Genomic DNA, 15,558 nt, shown 5'->3' on the forward strand with positions numbered 1-15,558 from the left:
AATTCTTAGATGAAATAATATGCAATAGTTAAAATATATGCAATAGATGCAATATATATGCATGCAAAATATATGCAATAGAAAAAATATGCAATAGTTAAAATGAAACTAACTACATAATTTGCATAGATGGAACACATAGAAGAAATAGAAACATTATAGACCCTATCCCTATTGACCAAATTTCCACTTGATCAGAGTTTATTTGAATATAGAATCTTTTAGTATGGAATATGTTATTGAAAATACTGTGAAAGCAAGTATAATTATGATTAATTTAATACAATGTGGTAGAATTCGATCACAGGGCTATCAATAGTTCTAATAAGTATTCTTCATAACTACTGATGCCTTAATGAAGTCGAAGAATATCAATAGGATTAAACATGCATTATATGAGATAGAGAGCATTTATAACCCTTGTGTTAGGCCCGACTACTTATATTTCAGTCACAATCCGTACACAATAAAATTCATTAAATATTCTCTGTGTGGATCTTGAACGATATCGAGTAACGAGCGTGGGCGATATTGCCATTTCGACGATGGGAATCTTACAAAACATCGCGGCGGGAGCAGCCTGCAAAAAATCACTTGAAATTTATTCAATATTCACATTGCATCTGAACGGCTATTAAATTAAAAGCATAAATATTTAATTGCAACATAACTGAAAAAACCAAGTAGACCTTGAACCGACACGTTCGTCGGTTTTATAGATATAAATGTATGTGTTATAAATGTTTTATCAATGGAATCGTTATTTATTTTCCATTTTAGCAAACGTTCTCCTAATAGTTTATTATTTATCTATATCAGATATCTAATATGTATAACTATAATTTAAAACTAGATCATGCTTTATAAAATAAAGATGATATTTCGGTGGTTGTTATTGAAGTCATATATATAAACATCAAAAATTAGAAATACTAGGGCAAGGTCAACAGTTTTCGTCCTAACATAAAAAGGTTTCATCTAATTCCCTCAAGTTGTTTGTTTACACAATTTATTGGAATTTCATCCGAGGCTGATCAAAATTTACGAAGACTCTTTTTTCTCCATGTTAACAATTGATGAGTGGGTAGCTGAATTCAAATGTGGCCGCACATTCTTCAAAGATGGCGAAGGACTTGAAATGCATAATATCATGTTGAACTATATGCGAGTGGAGATCTACCTCACTGAATGGGGCCGTGGAGATATCGACCATTGATAACGACGTTTTGTCATACCCACTAGCGGTTCAAGCTATTGATTTCTATCGTCTGGCTACCAAAATTGCATCATGTTCTTCTGAATTAGTTGACACCTTAGCTAAAGACCCAATAACATATACATAACAGGTTTTTCCATATATAGTAAATAAGATGGATTGTCTAATTTATCTGAAGTGGCACCTGATGAAGGAGGATAACAAATACTGGAGCTTCAAGAAAGAATTATTTTCATCATCTATTTTTCTAGAAATGAGATGAATACAAACAAAGCCTAATAAACTACAGAGAATTTTCGTAAAATTTTAATATAGTCACAATGGTCTCAGTATTTGCTGATATACAATAAGCTTGTTGTAAGTAGATTAGGAGTTTCATCCAAACAACCTATATATTTTACTGAATTTGATGTTGAGTTCATTGTGTTTCTTTTTTACATGCTCCTTCCATTTCATCATTGCATCCATGGTCATGTTAGCGTATTTTACTGTGTTAGCATATGAAATTAGCATGCCGTTAATAAAGATACATTGTGGCGTAATCCTCTTATTTATGAATTCATTTCTTCTCCGTTTTTTAGTCCAGTTAGATACTTTATCAAAAGAAGATTGGAATTTTCCGTTTCAGCTCCCTACAGTCTCTGCTAGTGCTAAAATTTCCATATAATCAGCAAAGATAGAAGCTGTGCTATAGAATGTTGTGGTGAGATCTGTGACGTAAAGAAGATAAAGCACTGGCCCCAACATAACTTCTTTGTGGAACGTCAACTCTTACCAGTTTGACATTAGAGTATGTTCTTTCATGTTTAGCACGAAACTATTGATTAATCAAATAAGATTTTAATAGCAGGTAGAAATGTTTAAGGAGAAGTAATTTTATTTTATATAGAAGACCATAATCAAGTCTATGCAGGATCGAGAAAGACAGCAGAGCTCACTCACTTTTATTTTCCATCTCTTCAACATCTTCCAATCTTTCCAACATTTTTTTGATGATCTGAGAACAGGAAATAGTCGCTAGGGATGGAAAATACAGCCATATTCATGGATTTTTGACATGGTGTATTGCCTTGGTATAGCAGCACTTTCTTTTTCTTCAAATGCGACCGTATTCCGACAATTTCGTCTTTGAAATGGTCCAACGACGCTATATAATAGTCGCTGTTGATGGTGCTTCCTTTTTTAAGGTAGTCAATGAAAATTATTCCATGCGAATCCCAAAATACAGATGCCGAAACCTTGCCCGCCGACTGTTCCGTTTTATCACGCTCTGGAGCGGATTCATCGTGGGCAGTCTACTCGGATGACTGTGGATTGGACTTCGGAGTGAATTGATGGAGAATGATGATTTCATCTATTGAATCTCGGGTTTATTACTCTTGAACCCGCGCGGCACCCATTTTGCACAGAGCTTTCTCATACCCAAATATTCGTGAATGATATTATGTACACATTCAGTTGATATCTTTAGAGTGTCTGCTATTTCATTCAGTTTCAATTTACGGTCATTCAAAATCATTTTAGGGATTTTTTTAAAATGTTTTCGTCGGTAACAACCTGTGTAGGGCGTCCACAGCCTTCGATGCTCATTTCACCACGTCTAAACTTAGCATACCAATCCTTGATGGTTGACTTTCCTGGGGCAGTGTTCGGAAACTCGGCATCAAGCCAAGTTTTTGCTTCAACTGTATTTTTCCCTTTTTTTTCACATTAACAATTTTTTCAGAATAACAAAAGTTGCTTCACTCAAAATGCTATAATTCACAAACTAATGATCCGATATCTGTGAAATTTATACACGCATATTTTTAGGATTATGGCTAACTAAAAAACATATGGATTTAATTTTAGTAGCGCCATCTATGTGTTACGCCGGGAACTTTTCAATTCACCTGTTATTCAGTGCGATATTGAGATTCGCAATCTTGTACAGTTTTCAGTGGAGATATGCCGCGTTTAGTTGCTATGCCATGAACGTTTGTAAATGACCCACATACACACAGGAACAACCTGAACCGATGCTCCCATTTAATCCTCCCCCCCTCCAGGCCTGAGCCAACAATCAGCGTCGCTTCAGAGGGAACGTTTGTCGCCGTGCCATCAAAGGGCTCGCTCCCATCTTACATATCTAACTAGATATCGAGCCGGCTCTATGCTGCATTCGTAATATCAAATGTCAATTCCCCGCTTATCAGCGTACACTAATTGCGACCCCATATGGAATACGTTGAGCTTATTAACTTATGATTTCAATTAGTTTAATTAGGATCTTCTAATGGTTAGTTTAGATTTATATGTAACGTATTCCTGATCGTAACGTATTTCAATGTTACTATTCTGCGCGTTATGAAATGTGTAGGATTCAGAACAAATGATTTTAATTTAATTAAAACTATTTTGTTTCGTTCGAAAAGAAGTGGCGACTTATTCATCATTGAATTCTTTTTTTTTTAATATTTTAGAGTCACCTTTTTACCGACAAGGGTTTATCTGGACTGGACCTACTGGGCACCGAACTACGGTCCTCTCCACTAAACCTACCGACTGGCGAGTGACAAACTTGGAGATCATCCCAAAACAAATCCGGTCTTACCCAGCCTGGTTGCTGGCGTCTCTGGGCACATTTTCCTTGTCGGATTTCAATAACAAATGTTAAACAATCACAGACATAAGTGTACGACACCATACACCAGCAGGATTCGAACCCGCGACTCTTGTAACAGCACTGCGCCACCAAGTCGGCGTCATTGTATTCTATTGTAATGAAAACGAAACTTTGAAATGCAGTTAAGCAGGTAAGTTATAAAGTACTGTTCTTGAACCAAAATGGTACCTGTATTATACCAGTGTTATCTCTAAATGTGAAGGAGTAACAACCGCTACATTCGCTGATTATACTACCTTAAGGACTTTACATTGTGTCCTATAAATAGCCGGGTTTACGTATGAGAATCCTAAAAAAGCCTATGCTTCGGTCTGCCTGCTTTCTGCAGTCCAGCATCGGGGAGGTTCTGTTATGGTTTGAGCGGGAATGTCGTGTTATTCATCTGGTCCTCTCATTCAGATCACTGGTGGGATTACTGCGAATGAATATAGCGATATCCTCAATGAAGAAGTTCTTACTATAACTATCATATTGCTGCTAAAGATAACCATTTACCAAAATGATAATGCGCCAATACACACAAGCAAAAATGATTAGTCTTCAGTAATGTTTGAGGACCATCAGCATATCATGAAACATATTGACCATAATTGAACTATTATGGGAGTATTAGAGCCAAAAGTGAGGAGCAGATTTCCATCTCCAACACCATTGAAGCTTTTGGCGGATGTTTTGATACAAGAATGAGACAAGATTCCGTTGTAGACTATTTAGGCACTCTGCCAGATTCGCATAGTCTGCTTTAAAATCAAATTCTGACTCAATAACTCGTTAATAACCTAATTACTGTGTATATGTCAAGTGTTCATATTATTTTGTCCATCTCCTGTAACTAATGTAGGGAATACGGAAAAGCAATGTGACTTGGACAATTTATTAAGCATGAAACGTTTATGGAAGATTTTTGAAGATAGTCCTCGGAACAGGAATGATTACTTAGAGTTAGTAATGGTTAATATAACGTCTGACATTTATATGAACTTTAATTAAAAATAGTTGACATTAAATTTGATGTTAAATCGAAATAATATCTTGCCCGAGATCGAAATGAAACTAACAAAAAGAAAATCAAATTCTTGTTACGATTAGGTCGCTTCGTTTATACGAATCTCGTAACGCTGTAAGACATCTTAGATATTTTATGCGGTCACTGGTTGTTCTACAAATGGACTAAAACTATTTAACGTTAATACCACCGAGGACCGCTGATGAGATCTTGGTTATAACGAGCGTAAACTGTCGGTAATAAGAGTTGATGAAATGATTGTTTATTATGACGATCTCATTACATGGTGTACCATCGGGTTGAGGTAAATGTGTGTAATATAATCGCGAACTTAACGTGTTTGCGATAGTTTAGATCGTCCTCCTGTTACATAAAATATGTGTATACGTGCATACAACCGTTGAGATGATATTGCATCAGAAAGAAATTATTGATATAAGAAATGGAAAACTTTCGTTTGTAAATTATATCAATATGTTTTCCATTATGATTTTTGAGAGTAAATATTATTAAATTTATAAAACATTATTAATGATATTTTTCATTTTTGATTAGATTTTGCCTCAATCCAAATATTTTTGATTATAACAGCTGATTAAAAAATTAAAGGACAAAATAATGTGAACACTTGTCATATATACAATATTTGCCTATTAATAAGGATTTGAATCACTATTTGCTTTTGAAACAGCTGCAATTCTTGGCAGAATAGATTTATAGAATGTCTGAATAGTTTCCAAGCGAATGTGGTCCCATTATTTTATCAACCTTTAGTTACAGATTACAGGATAATAGGATATTAAGCTTCTTTTCTGATATCTGTTTGTAAATAGAGTAATCACTATCGTCCCTGATATTTTCAACTGACTTCAAAAAAGGAGGAGGTTCAATGTTGGGCGTATGTATATATATATATATATATATATATATATATATATATATATATATATATATATATATATATATATATTATATATATATATATATATATATATATATATATATATATATATATATATTATATATATATATATATATATATATATTATATATATATATATATATATATATATATATATATATATATATATATATAATCTAATATTTGAGTGTAATATTAATGCTGAACTGATGTGGCGAAAAATCAGAAGTAGTTCAGTGTAAAAGCCATTTAGTTTGCCTTTGAAGCACTAATCCTATAATACGAGAAGTTGTAGACACATGATAGTCAACCATTTCTATGGTATAATTAACCTCACACGTTAACCTCACACACAGAGGTCGCGGATTAGATTCCTACCTGAGCAGTAACTTCCTTTTTTCTAGTCTGTTGGATTAAAAACCCCTTTTGGATTAAAAAACATGGTGGTAATTTTTAAATATATACACAGCATATACTGATGAGCTATAGAATAGTTAAATTTCTGTAAAATTATATTAAGATTATCAACACCTTTTATAAACTGCATGAGCAATAGCCAACGTATTTCCAATTTAATATTTAAATGATTAAAATTATTTTTATGCATTTTGAATAATAAAATTTATTTCTATTAAATATTAGAGTATGAGGAATTGATGGATAATATAAATTTTCCATTATTTAGAAGATTCTTCCGGAGTATTCAGGATATTTTAAGGGTATATCTGTAGATGAGATCTTCTTCTTGATTCATCAGACATATTGCATTCTGATTACTACTTGTTCATAACGATGCAACCTGGCTCGGCTGGCACAGAATTTGGAAATGCTGAAGAAGTGGTATAATTGATCGATGGCTGGATTACTGTCAAATCAACATCGTTCTTTCGATACGGTATGTCGCCATGCTATTGAGTGCATTGGAAATGATTGTAGAAAATGATAGAAAATATTTTGATTATAATTAATATATAATACTTAATATATAATAATGTAAAAGAACTATATTAACATGCCTTTTTGATGTGAAAAAATGATTAAAATACAAGTAATCCCTTTATATACTATAAACTAGTGTTGGGAATAATCGACTGAAATCGACTATCGATTGTTTCAGTCACTATTTTCGATTCGACTGATTTTTAACAATGTGGCTGTGTCGTCCTAGCCACGACCTTGAAAGTATGCGTCAAATTTATACTTATATAGATTTATATGTGATATATGTGGTTTTATATTTTTTTACAGTTTGCTTGTGAATAACTATATATTGTAAATTAATATAGCAGCATTTTGAAACGCTAGTTTTTGAGGGCAAAAAAAATAAATTTGTAAACATTAATTAGTAAGATACTTTTGTTTGGCATAATAGGCAATACTTTGGGGTGGTATAGTAGGTAATGCTTTTTTGATAAACTTTCACGATTTTTGTCCAAGCCTTTTGTTTGTCAAAACTTTTTCCTAAAATCTTGAAAACTAAAACTAGGTTCCAAAGGTTTCAGATATTGCATCGATTCCAAAAGATTTGAAGAATTTTTTGCAGTAGCAGTTAAATTTCTTTTAAAATTATTAACGGTAAAGAGGTGAGTAAAGTATATTAAATATTGGTAATACGTATATTTTCTGATAGGAAAACTCTGCTATTCAACAATTTATTTTGATGGCTATTAAGAAGAGCACCACATAGTTTTTATTTGTTGACGAATGGACTATTGGTCATTGAAATAATAACCACCGAGTTATCTGGTGGAACATATCCCACGATGTCTTTAATTGTTACTGTTAATAAGAGAACTGTAACATTCCATCCAATCCAGAATGTTAACAAGTGAATGGGTAAAAAAATTAGAAAATCGTCTATTAGATGTCACCAATAAAAGACTGGTAATTTCAGAAATGAACACGATAAGCGACAAATCCACATTTTTAGATCCTAGATTTAAAAAAGCAGGATTTGGTATTAATTTGGTAGACAAATAATGCCGAAGAAATCGCCTCACGGGAGAAAAGTTGAACATGGTAATATTCCTGAACAGTAATTCAAAAATATTTTCGTTCAAAGATAAATAAAACTTTTATTTAAAAAGGGTCTGGTAGTTATTGTACAATCATTTTTAGGTTCGTCATGAATTACATTTTTCAATGATTATATAAAGGTATACGTTTACATTTTATTCAGTAGTTATGGTTATTGAACATCTTTAGTTTTTAGGTTTGGTTTAGGTTGTATTGTACTATTTATATTTATTATACTTTATTATTTAAAAATATCAATTAATATATTAAAATACGATAAACCTTTTGTGGTGTTATTATTCCATTCCTTTTTACAAATCCACAGAAGATTCAGTATAAAAGTAATCGTACTTCCTTTGGAATTATATTATTTATTGCATCTTAATAGAATTTTATTTATCTTTATTAATCTATTTTTTGACTATCGACTGTTTCGACTGTTTTGTGACTATCGACTATTTCGACTATTTTCAGTCGATATTTCCCAACGCCACTGTAAACTCTAAGGAACAAAAGGAAAAGTAACAGTCATACAGCATGTATTGATTTAAAAATAAGAATATAAAAGGAAATTAAAATTAAGCTTTAAATTTACACGAAACAGTGAACAGAAAATGGAAAATCCTTTAATTTTGCTCGGCTAAAACCGTAATATTTTCCCTATATTAAACAGAATTGTTTGTTTTGGTTTGCCATTACCAGCAAGATAATTACCATCTGTATTTAATTAGAAATTTCCCTAAAATCCAGCGTGACAAAGGGCGCAGTCCCAGAGACGATTTATTTCATTCAAACATTTCGGAATATTTCGATTAAGCTCTACCTTCAGGGCATGCTGGTAGGGGACCAGAACCAAAGCTAAATATATGCCTAAGCTTAGTGGCAGTGCACTGTGTTAACATAGGATGGAAACCGAAGGTGAATTTAGTGCATATGCCGGAGGTTAGGGTAAATTTTGGTTTCATCATCAAGTATGAAAGCAAACGGTCTTTATAATTATCGTAATATCTAGTTGTTTTTTTTTTAATTTTCCATTTATGGTAAATACTAGCTTTACATCTGACAACATGTGTTAAATTATCACAACTCTATTTAGGTCCATTACGTAGTTTTTAAGAAAACATAAATATGGCGAATTCAAAAAACCAAAGCATATCTCCTAAATTTGCTCGTTTTTTATCGCTTAGTGTGAATTGATCTTGAAGAATTTAAAACGTAGCATTACGAAGAGATACAAGGGTCAGTGTTGAAAAGAAGAAGAACAGCAACTCATAGAGGGTGCTGTAATTTGTATCGAGGCTATTAAAAAATTTATAAAAGAGCGTAGATGTAAATAAAATTTCTCTTTTCTTTCAAAGCCATAAGTGGATCCTCAGCATTAAACCTACCGACTGGCGAGTGACCAACATAGACATAATCATCCCAGAAGACATCCGGTCACCCTGGTTACTGGCGTGACTGGGATCATTTTCCTTGTCGGATTTTACATCCCTGCCTAGGACAGTCACAAATATAAAACAATCACAAACATAAATTTACGACCATGCCCCAGTAGGATTCGAACCCGCGGCTATCGCAACAGTAGGAGGACCGTCCTGTTGCCTTTACCACTGCGCCACCAAGCCGGCCTTCTTTACTTCATACCAATACTAATGTAAGTAATAAATATGATGTAAAAAAATGCATAGTAATATTTTTTCTTTGCTTTTCTTTATTTCACATAAAATAATATTTAAAATGTGTGCCTCCATATTAGAATACTAAGCCTCGACTAACGATTTCTGCTTATGAACCCATGATTTGAAACAGTAATTAGTGAGAGTGAGTTAATTTCATTACCTAAAAGATTAAACTTGGATTATGTACCGTTGGTTTTTGCTGTTTTATATTTATACATATATTTTCATTTAGTTATGATGTCAAAGTTAGGAATTAAATAGTTTTTAAACATTTTTTCATTGTTAAAGTTTTAAATTTTAATATGCTAATATTCCTTTTTTCAATTGATTTGTTTCATCATATTTGATTTTTTGATTATGTACCAGTAGGTGAATTTTACAAATGAAACTTAATGAATTGTGCTTAATAATCTACACAAATTTAACAATAAATATCCACATTGAATCAACAAAATACACACACATAGCTGAACAGTATTGGGTATTTTAAGTCATTAAGATTTTTCAGATGACTGACAGTTTTTAAATAATCTTATATTCAGATATTTTCCAGTATCTTTGTTTTCCTTACTGAACGCTCCCTGCTTGACTTCCATTGTTGAAGTGGTAGACTACTCCCACGTCAGTTGCCCGATATGGTCGACGATCATTAAAATCGTTGTTTCGAGTGATCATTAAGAAAAGCTAAGTAGCTGAATCCACGAAGAACATAATAAAGGCTGACGGTTATTGTTTCGAATTCGATCGGCTGGGATTAAATATCGTTATAATATTGCGCGGTGGACACCTTTTCAGATATTATTTTGGTAATTTAGATGACTGGAGGATGTGATTTTTTCGTTATAATGTCATATTTTGGTTAAAGGAGATGTTTTCAGCCATTTAATATAATGCTACTTTTATTCCTTTGTGTCCGCAATATCAGGAGCTGTTGTTTATATGAAAATGAGATATTCGATTTTAAAACTAATTCTTTTAATAAAAGTATTAATAATCGACACTTGGTAGCGAAGATATTAGTGTAACGGGACCGTACTTTTGCTGATCCGATATACGTTGTGTCGAATCCTTCTCAAAGTATGGCAAAAACTGAAATTAATTTAAGTTTGTGATTTCCTTTTGAATCATCTATTTTTTTTTAGCGATGGCAACTATCGGCTGAAAACAGTCGAAACAATCGATAGTAGCAAAAGAGTCGAAACAGTCGATAGTCAAAAAACTAGCAACTGAACAAATTCCTTCACGTACTAACTTTAAAAAACAAAAAGAAAAAAAATACTGAATACTATTAACATGCAATTTATAATTTAATTTCAAACGAAGTAGAATTACTTTTATATTTGAATGTTCTGTGGATATGTAAAAAGAAACAGAATATATCTATGGAATGGAATAATACCCCACTAATGTTTTATCAGTTTTTCATCAGAAAAAAAATCTTATAACTACATATATTTCATATAAATGTATGTAAGCATAAATTGGGTACATTTTTGTCAAGGTCGGGGCTAGGACAATAAAGCCAGAATGTTACAAGTTAGTTCAGGGAAACAAGTAGAACCAAAAATAGTAAATTAAAGTATACGACTCAAACAGTGGATAGTAAATAGTAACAATATTAGTCGGACCGAAAAGAGCGACTAAAACAGTTACTGGTACAAAGTAGTAAAATCAGTCGAACTAAAAATAGCGACTGAAACAGTATATACAGATAGTAAAAAGTAGTCAATTACTCGATAGTTTCAACACTAACTTTTATCATAAGAAGGTGTGAAAGTCAAGGTTTTAGAATATCATAATACAGGCAAAATATCGAATGTGGAATTTGAATCTTTATCATTAAATGAAAAAGGAAATAATTATAGTTGCAGATAATGCAAACTTATCAACTCAAACAAATCAACATTTAATAATTGATAATTCACATTTCTCCAATTGCTTTTCGTCGAAATATGTTTGATTTTTTTTGGAACAGTCAAGCTACTGCTTTGAGTGGATAGTTCGCATGAAAAATCAATGTTTAATAGGATATTTGTTTTATCCATTGCTTTGAAAATATTAAACCTTGTTTTACTAAAGCATTGTAACTGTAACACCAAATGTTAGAATGCAAAAAAAAAGTTCAGTGATTGTTATCGATACTACAAAACTAGTTTTAATAAGCTGTAAAATGTTTTTTTACTGGTATTAAAACGAATACTTGTTATTCCATATCGATAAATTAAACTTAAAAAAGTTATGCCCAATTTGCCAATCGTTTTTTATTTTGATATTTGTTCATTCGCTATATTATGCATTCAAATAATGGACGGAGCCCATAAAGTATAGATTTGTTCTCGGTTTTATATCCGTTTTTTATTTATTGGCATAAAATGGACAACGTTTTATCCTCTCCCCCGAAATAAACAAATTGTTTCAGGTCACCTATAAAAAACCTGCGCTAAAATTTATGACTGATTTTTATTTTTCATATACAATACAAGCAATAAAACAAATAGAAAAAAAGGTCCAGGAGAATGGACGTAAACACATAAAGGAAGTAAGCAAATTTGACAGCAATAAAATCACATTTTCGTATTATGGAAAAGTAGACCGGGGCCTAAGACCGAACATATCGGTGGGTATCGGAATGACAAAACATTTTTTTATGGATTGTACGGCTATCAGATTGATGGATATGATTATGTCCTTTAGTACAGCGATGTTTCTCGATTGGTTTTATTTGAATCGCGTTCATAAAATGTATCATTTAAAGTTTTCTATATTTTGGCAAATTCTTCTAATTGATTAATAATATTGGCGTGAATGTAATATTAGTTTTATGAATTATGATGCTATATAGTAATCTTACAACTAAGCCAGCAACATTTCCAGATACAAAAGACAATAATGAGTAGCTCAAATAACGTAACAAGATATAATACTTCTTAACTATATTTTAAAGAAACCTTTTTACGAATTAGGGTTTATCTGGACTGGACATACTACATAAAAGACTGGCGAACTTAGGGAATATACCAGAAGACATTTTACCCAAACTGGTTACTGAAGTGAAAGGGTTTTCCTCGTCAGATTTTGGACTTTTATCTAATGGGCAATCACAGTTATAGATAGTCAAAAACATAAATTTACAGCCAAGCCCCAGAAGGGTTCGAACCTGATGTTGAGATGTTGGGGAACCGTTCTGTTGCCCTAACTACAGTGCCAACTAAGCCGACATATTATAACGTTAAAACGTCGTTATAACGGACTCAGTTTCTTGGGAAATATATTTTCCTGAATAAATAATAATTCTTATTTTAATAAATATAACAAAACCCAAAAACAAAAGAATTTTAACGTGATATCAGATTACTCGTGCTAAAAACGAATATAAAAATGTAAAACCTATGAAAAATGCCCGATACCATGACCCATATCGATAATCGTCAACTAAAACTTGCAAAATAAAAACGCGAATCGTACAAAACGCGAAATTTAAAATAATCCATAATCTACATCGTCTTAGGTAACCAGAAACGAGGAACAAAACCGTTTCAACAACTTTTTGCCCCGATAACAGTTTAACGCGATGCAAGGAGAAAAACGAAAAAGAAAAGCGCCTTCCGTGTTAAGAGCATATTTTTATAGTGGAACAGGTTGAAATTTCAAAACTAAGGACTTGAATTTATATGGGTCTAATACATATTCATAAAAGAATTTTACTATTAGTTTTATTGCCCTCTATTAAAATGTAGTTTGATCATATAATAATGTGATTGAAAAATATTTATACGTTATTTATTTTATATACATTTATTTATTTAGGGTCGGGTTACAATGTGATAATTAAATAGAGTATATAATAACATAGAGTAATTATATAACATACGGTAGATAATGAAAAACTAACTATATATATATATATATATATATATATATATATATATATATATATATATATATATATATATATATATAAAAGGCGACAAAGTAACAAAATAATGACATTTAAATTAATATAATAAGTGATACAGGTTGCAAAGGAACATAGATGTCGATTACACTGAGGGTGTCATAGAAGCAGTATCAATGCCCCGTCCGTCAAAAAGGTGATAAGCATGTCCAAATTGGGGTTGGAGTAGTTGCTCCTATGACCCAGGAAACCGGAGTTGCTGTTTAAGTATTTCTAGCTTTGTACAAGGATGTATTTGACACGTTGTTGTACCTGATACCGATAACACAGTGGAGTGTCTCTTCCCTTTAACAAATTTTCATGGGTCAGTCTGCTATGGCCTATCCGCATTCGGGCAAGGGTGTTAAGTTGGAACCTGCTGAAATTGTTAATGTTAGAAGATTGATGGAAGACCCTTTTGATCTCGCACGGTTTGTTCTTTTCCATAAGGAGATCCCAATTTAGTTGATCCAGTCCTCTATATAGAGTCCCTATGTGCGTTTTGGAGTCTTCCCTGGTAAATAGTTCGTTTATTTTAGTTGAATTCTCTTCTCTGCTCTCCAGATAGGCAGCTCTTTCATTTCCGGATATTCCCCTATGAGAGGGGACCCATAAATAATTTATCATTACTTCCCTACTCTCCAGTTTTGTATGTAGCTCTCTGATGGCTATAACGAGATGGTGGATTGTTCTCACCGAAATCACACTCTCCCAAGAGCTCGTTGAATCTGATATTAAAAGTATTGACCCGCCAATTTGTAATCTATCCAAAGCAGATAGTGCCTTTTAAATGGCCAATAGATCCGCGGATAAAATGCTGGTAATAGTAAGAAGGCTAAAGTGCTTCTCTAATAGATTTGATGAAATTTCTGACTCACATTTAAGGAATTTTTCCTTAACCGGACTAGTATGGAACGCTGCCGGTATAATTTTCAAGGCAGCATTCTGGATTGGATTGAGACCCCTCGCATAAGAGGGAGCTGCATTTATGTAACATTGGCTTCCAAAATCAAGCTTACTTCTGATTAGTGCTTTATATATGTTGCTCAAAGAATCCGTATGAACACCCATTAGTGATTAGAAAGACTCTTTAGAAATCGTAAATCTGTCAAACATTTTCCCATTATGTAGTCCATGTGTGACATCTAGTTTAATTTGTGGTTTAATCCAAGGAATCTACGTTCCGGTTGTTATTTGTCCAAGTCAATAGTAGTTACGTGTTACAATTTTGATTACGAAACCTCCTTTTCTTTTTATGTATTTTTATAAGTGCTTAATTGAACCCTATCCATAAGGTATGTAGCCATGCAAAATTTCTCATTTCTTGCCTTTGTAATCCTGTTTACTTTTTTTCATCCACCAGAACAAGCAACACTTAATTATTATTTTTCTTATCATATTTCCCTGTTCTGGATGTAGAATACAGGATTGGCCAGTTACCACATCGTTTGTAAAAAAGTTATCCAAACCTCCTTCTGACACATCCTCTTCTCAGTTGGTTCCTAGTGATCTTTGAGACAAAAAATTGGTAATGAGGCTTTTGAATGCCGAGACGAAAGAGTTAGGTGCCGGGGAAAGTTCTTCAATTCCGTAGCTTCTAATATTTCGAATTTTCTCTTCTATAGTAGTATGTATGTACTATTTATTCTATTAACTTCTTTAGAAGCAGAAACTACCTATTTCTATAAATGCCCGGTTTTTGGAGTTAATATAATTTGCCAAGTAACATTAACTACATAGTGTCCGACCTCTAGATTCTATAAAATAAAAATTATAAAATTTATCAAAACAATGAAAAGATATTACACACACTTGCTTGTACTTTTTGGTGTTGTATGGTCTGGCTCCCGACTGGCTGAAGTAGAAGGCACATGTTCCTCTATTTCTATATGATCGATATACATACATAATATAATTTTAAGTATCGAGGTAACTCTATTTCGAAAAAAAAATTACTTATATTTTACACTGTTTGGGTTGCAACTGGGAACTGCATTTTTGTTAAGCAATGGTATAACACATTTGGGTCTATAATATTTCGGTTTAAAATGCAAAGACACCTAAAAACTACTGAGAGAGTCCCTTAAGTTTGTTTTTGTTTACCTTATCAAGCCATTTCT

The sequence above is a fragment of the Rhynchophorus ferrugineus genome, unplaced genomic scaffold, assembly GCF_030347505.1.
Source record: "Rhynchophorus ferrugineus isolate W39M unplaced genomic scaffold, kcgeb_rfMv2 rfM8, whole genome shotgun sequence".
NCBI classification, from domain to species: domain Eukaryota; kingdom Metazoa; phylum Arthropoda; class Insecta; order Coleoptera; family Curculionidae; genus Rhynchophorus; species Rhynchophorus ferrugineus.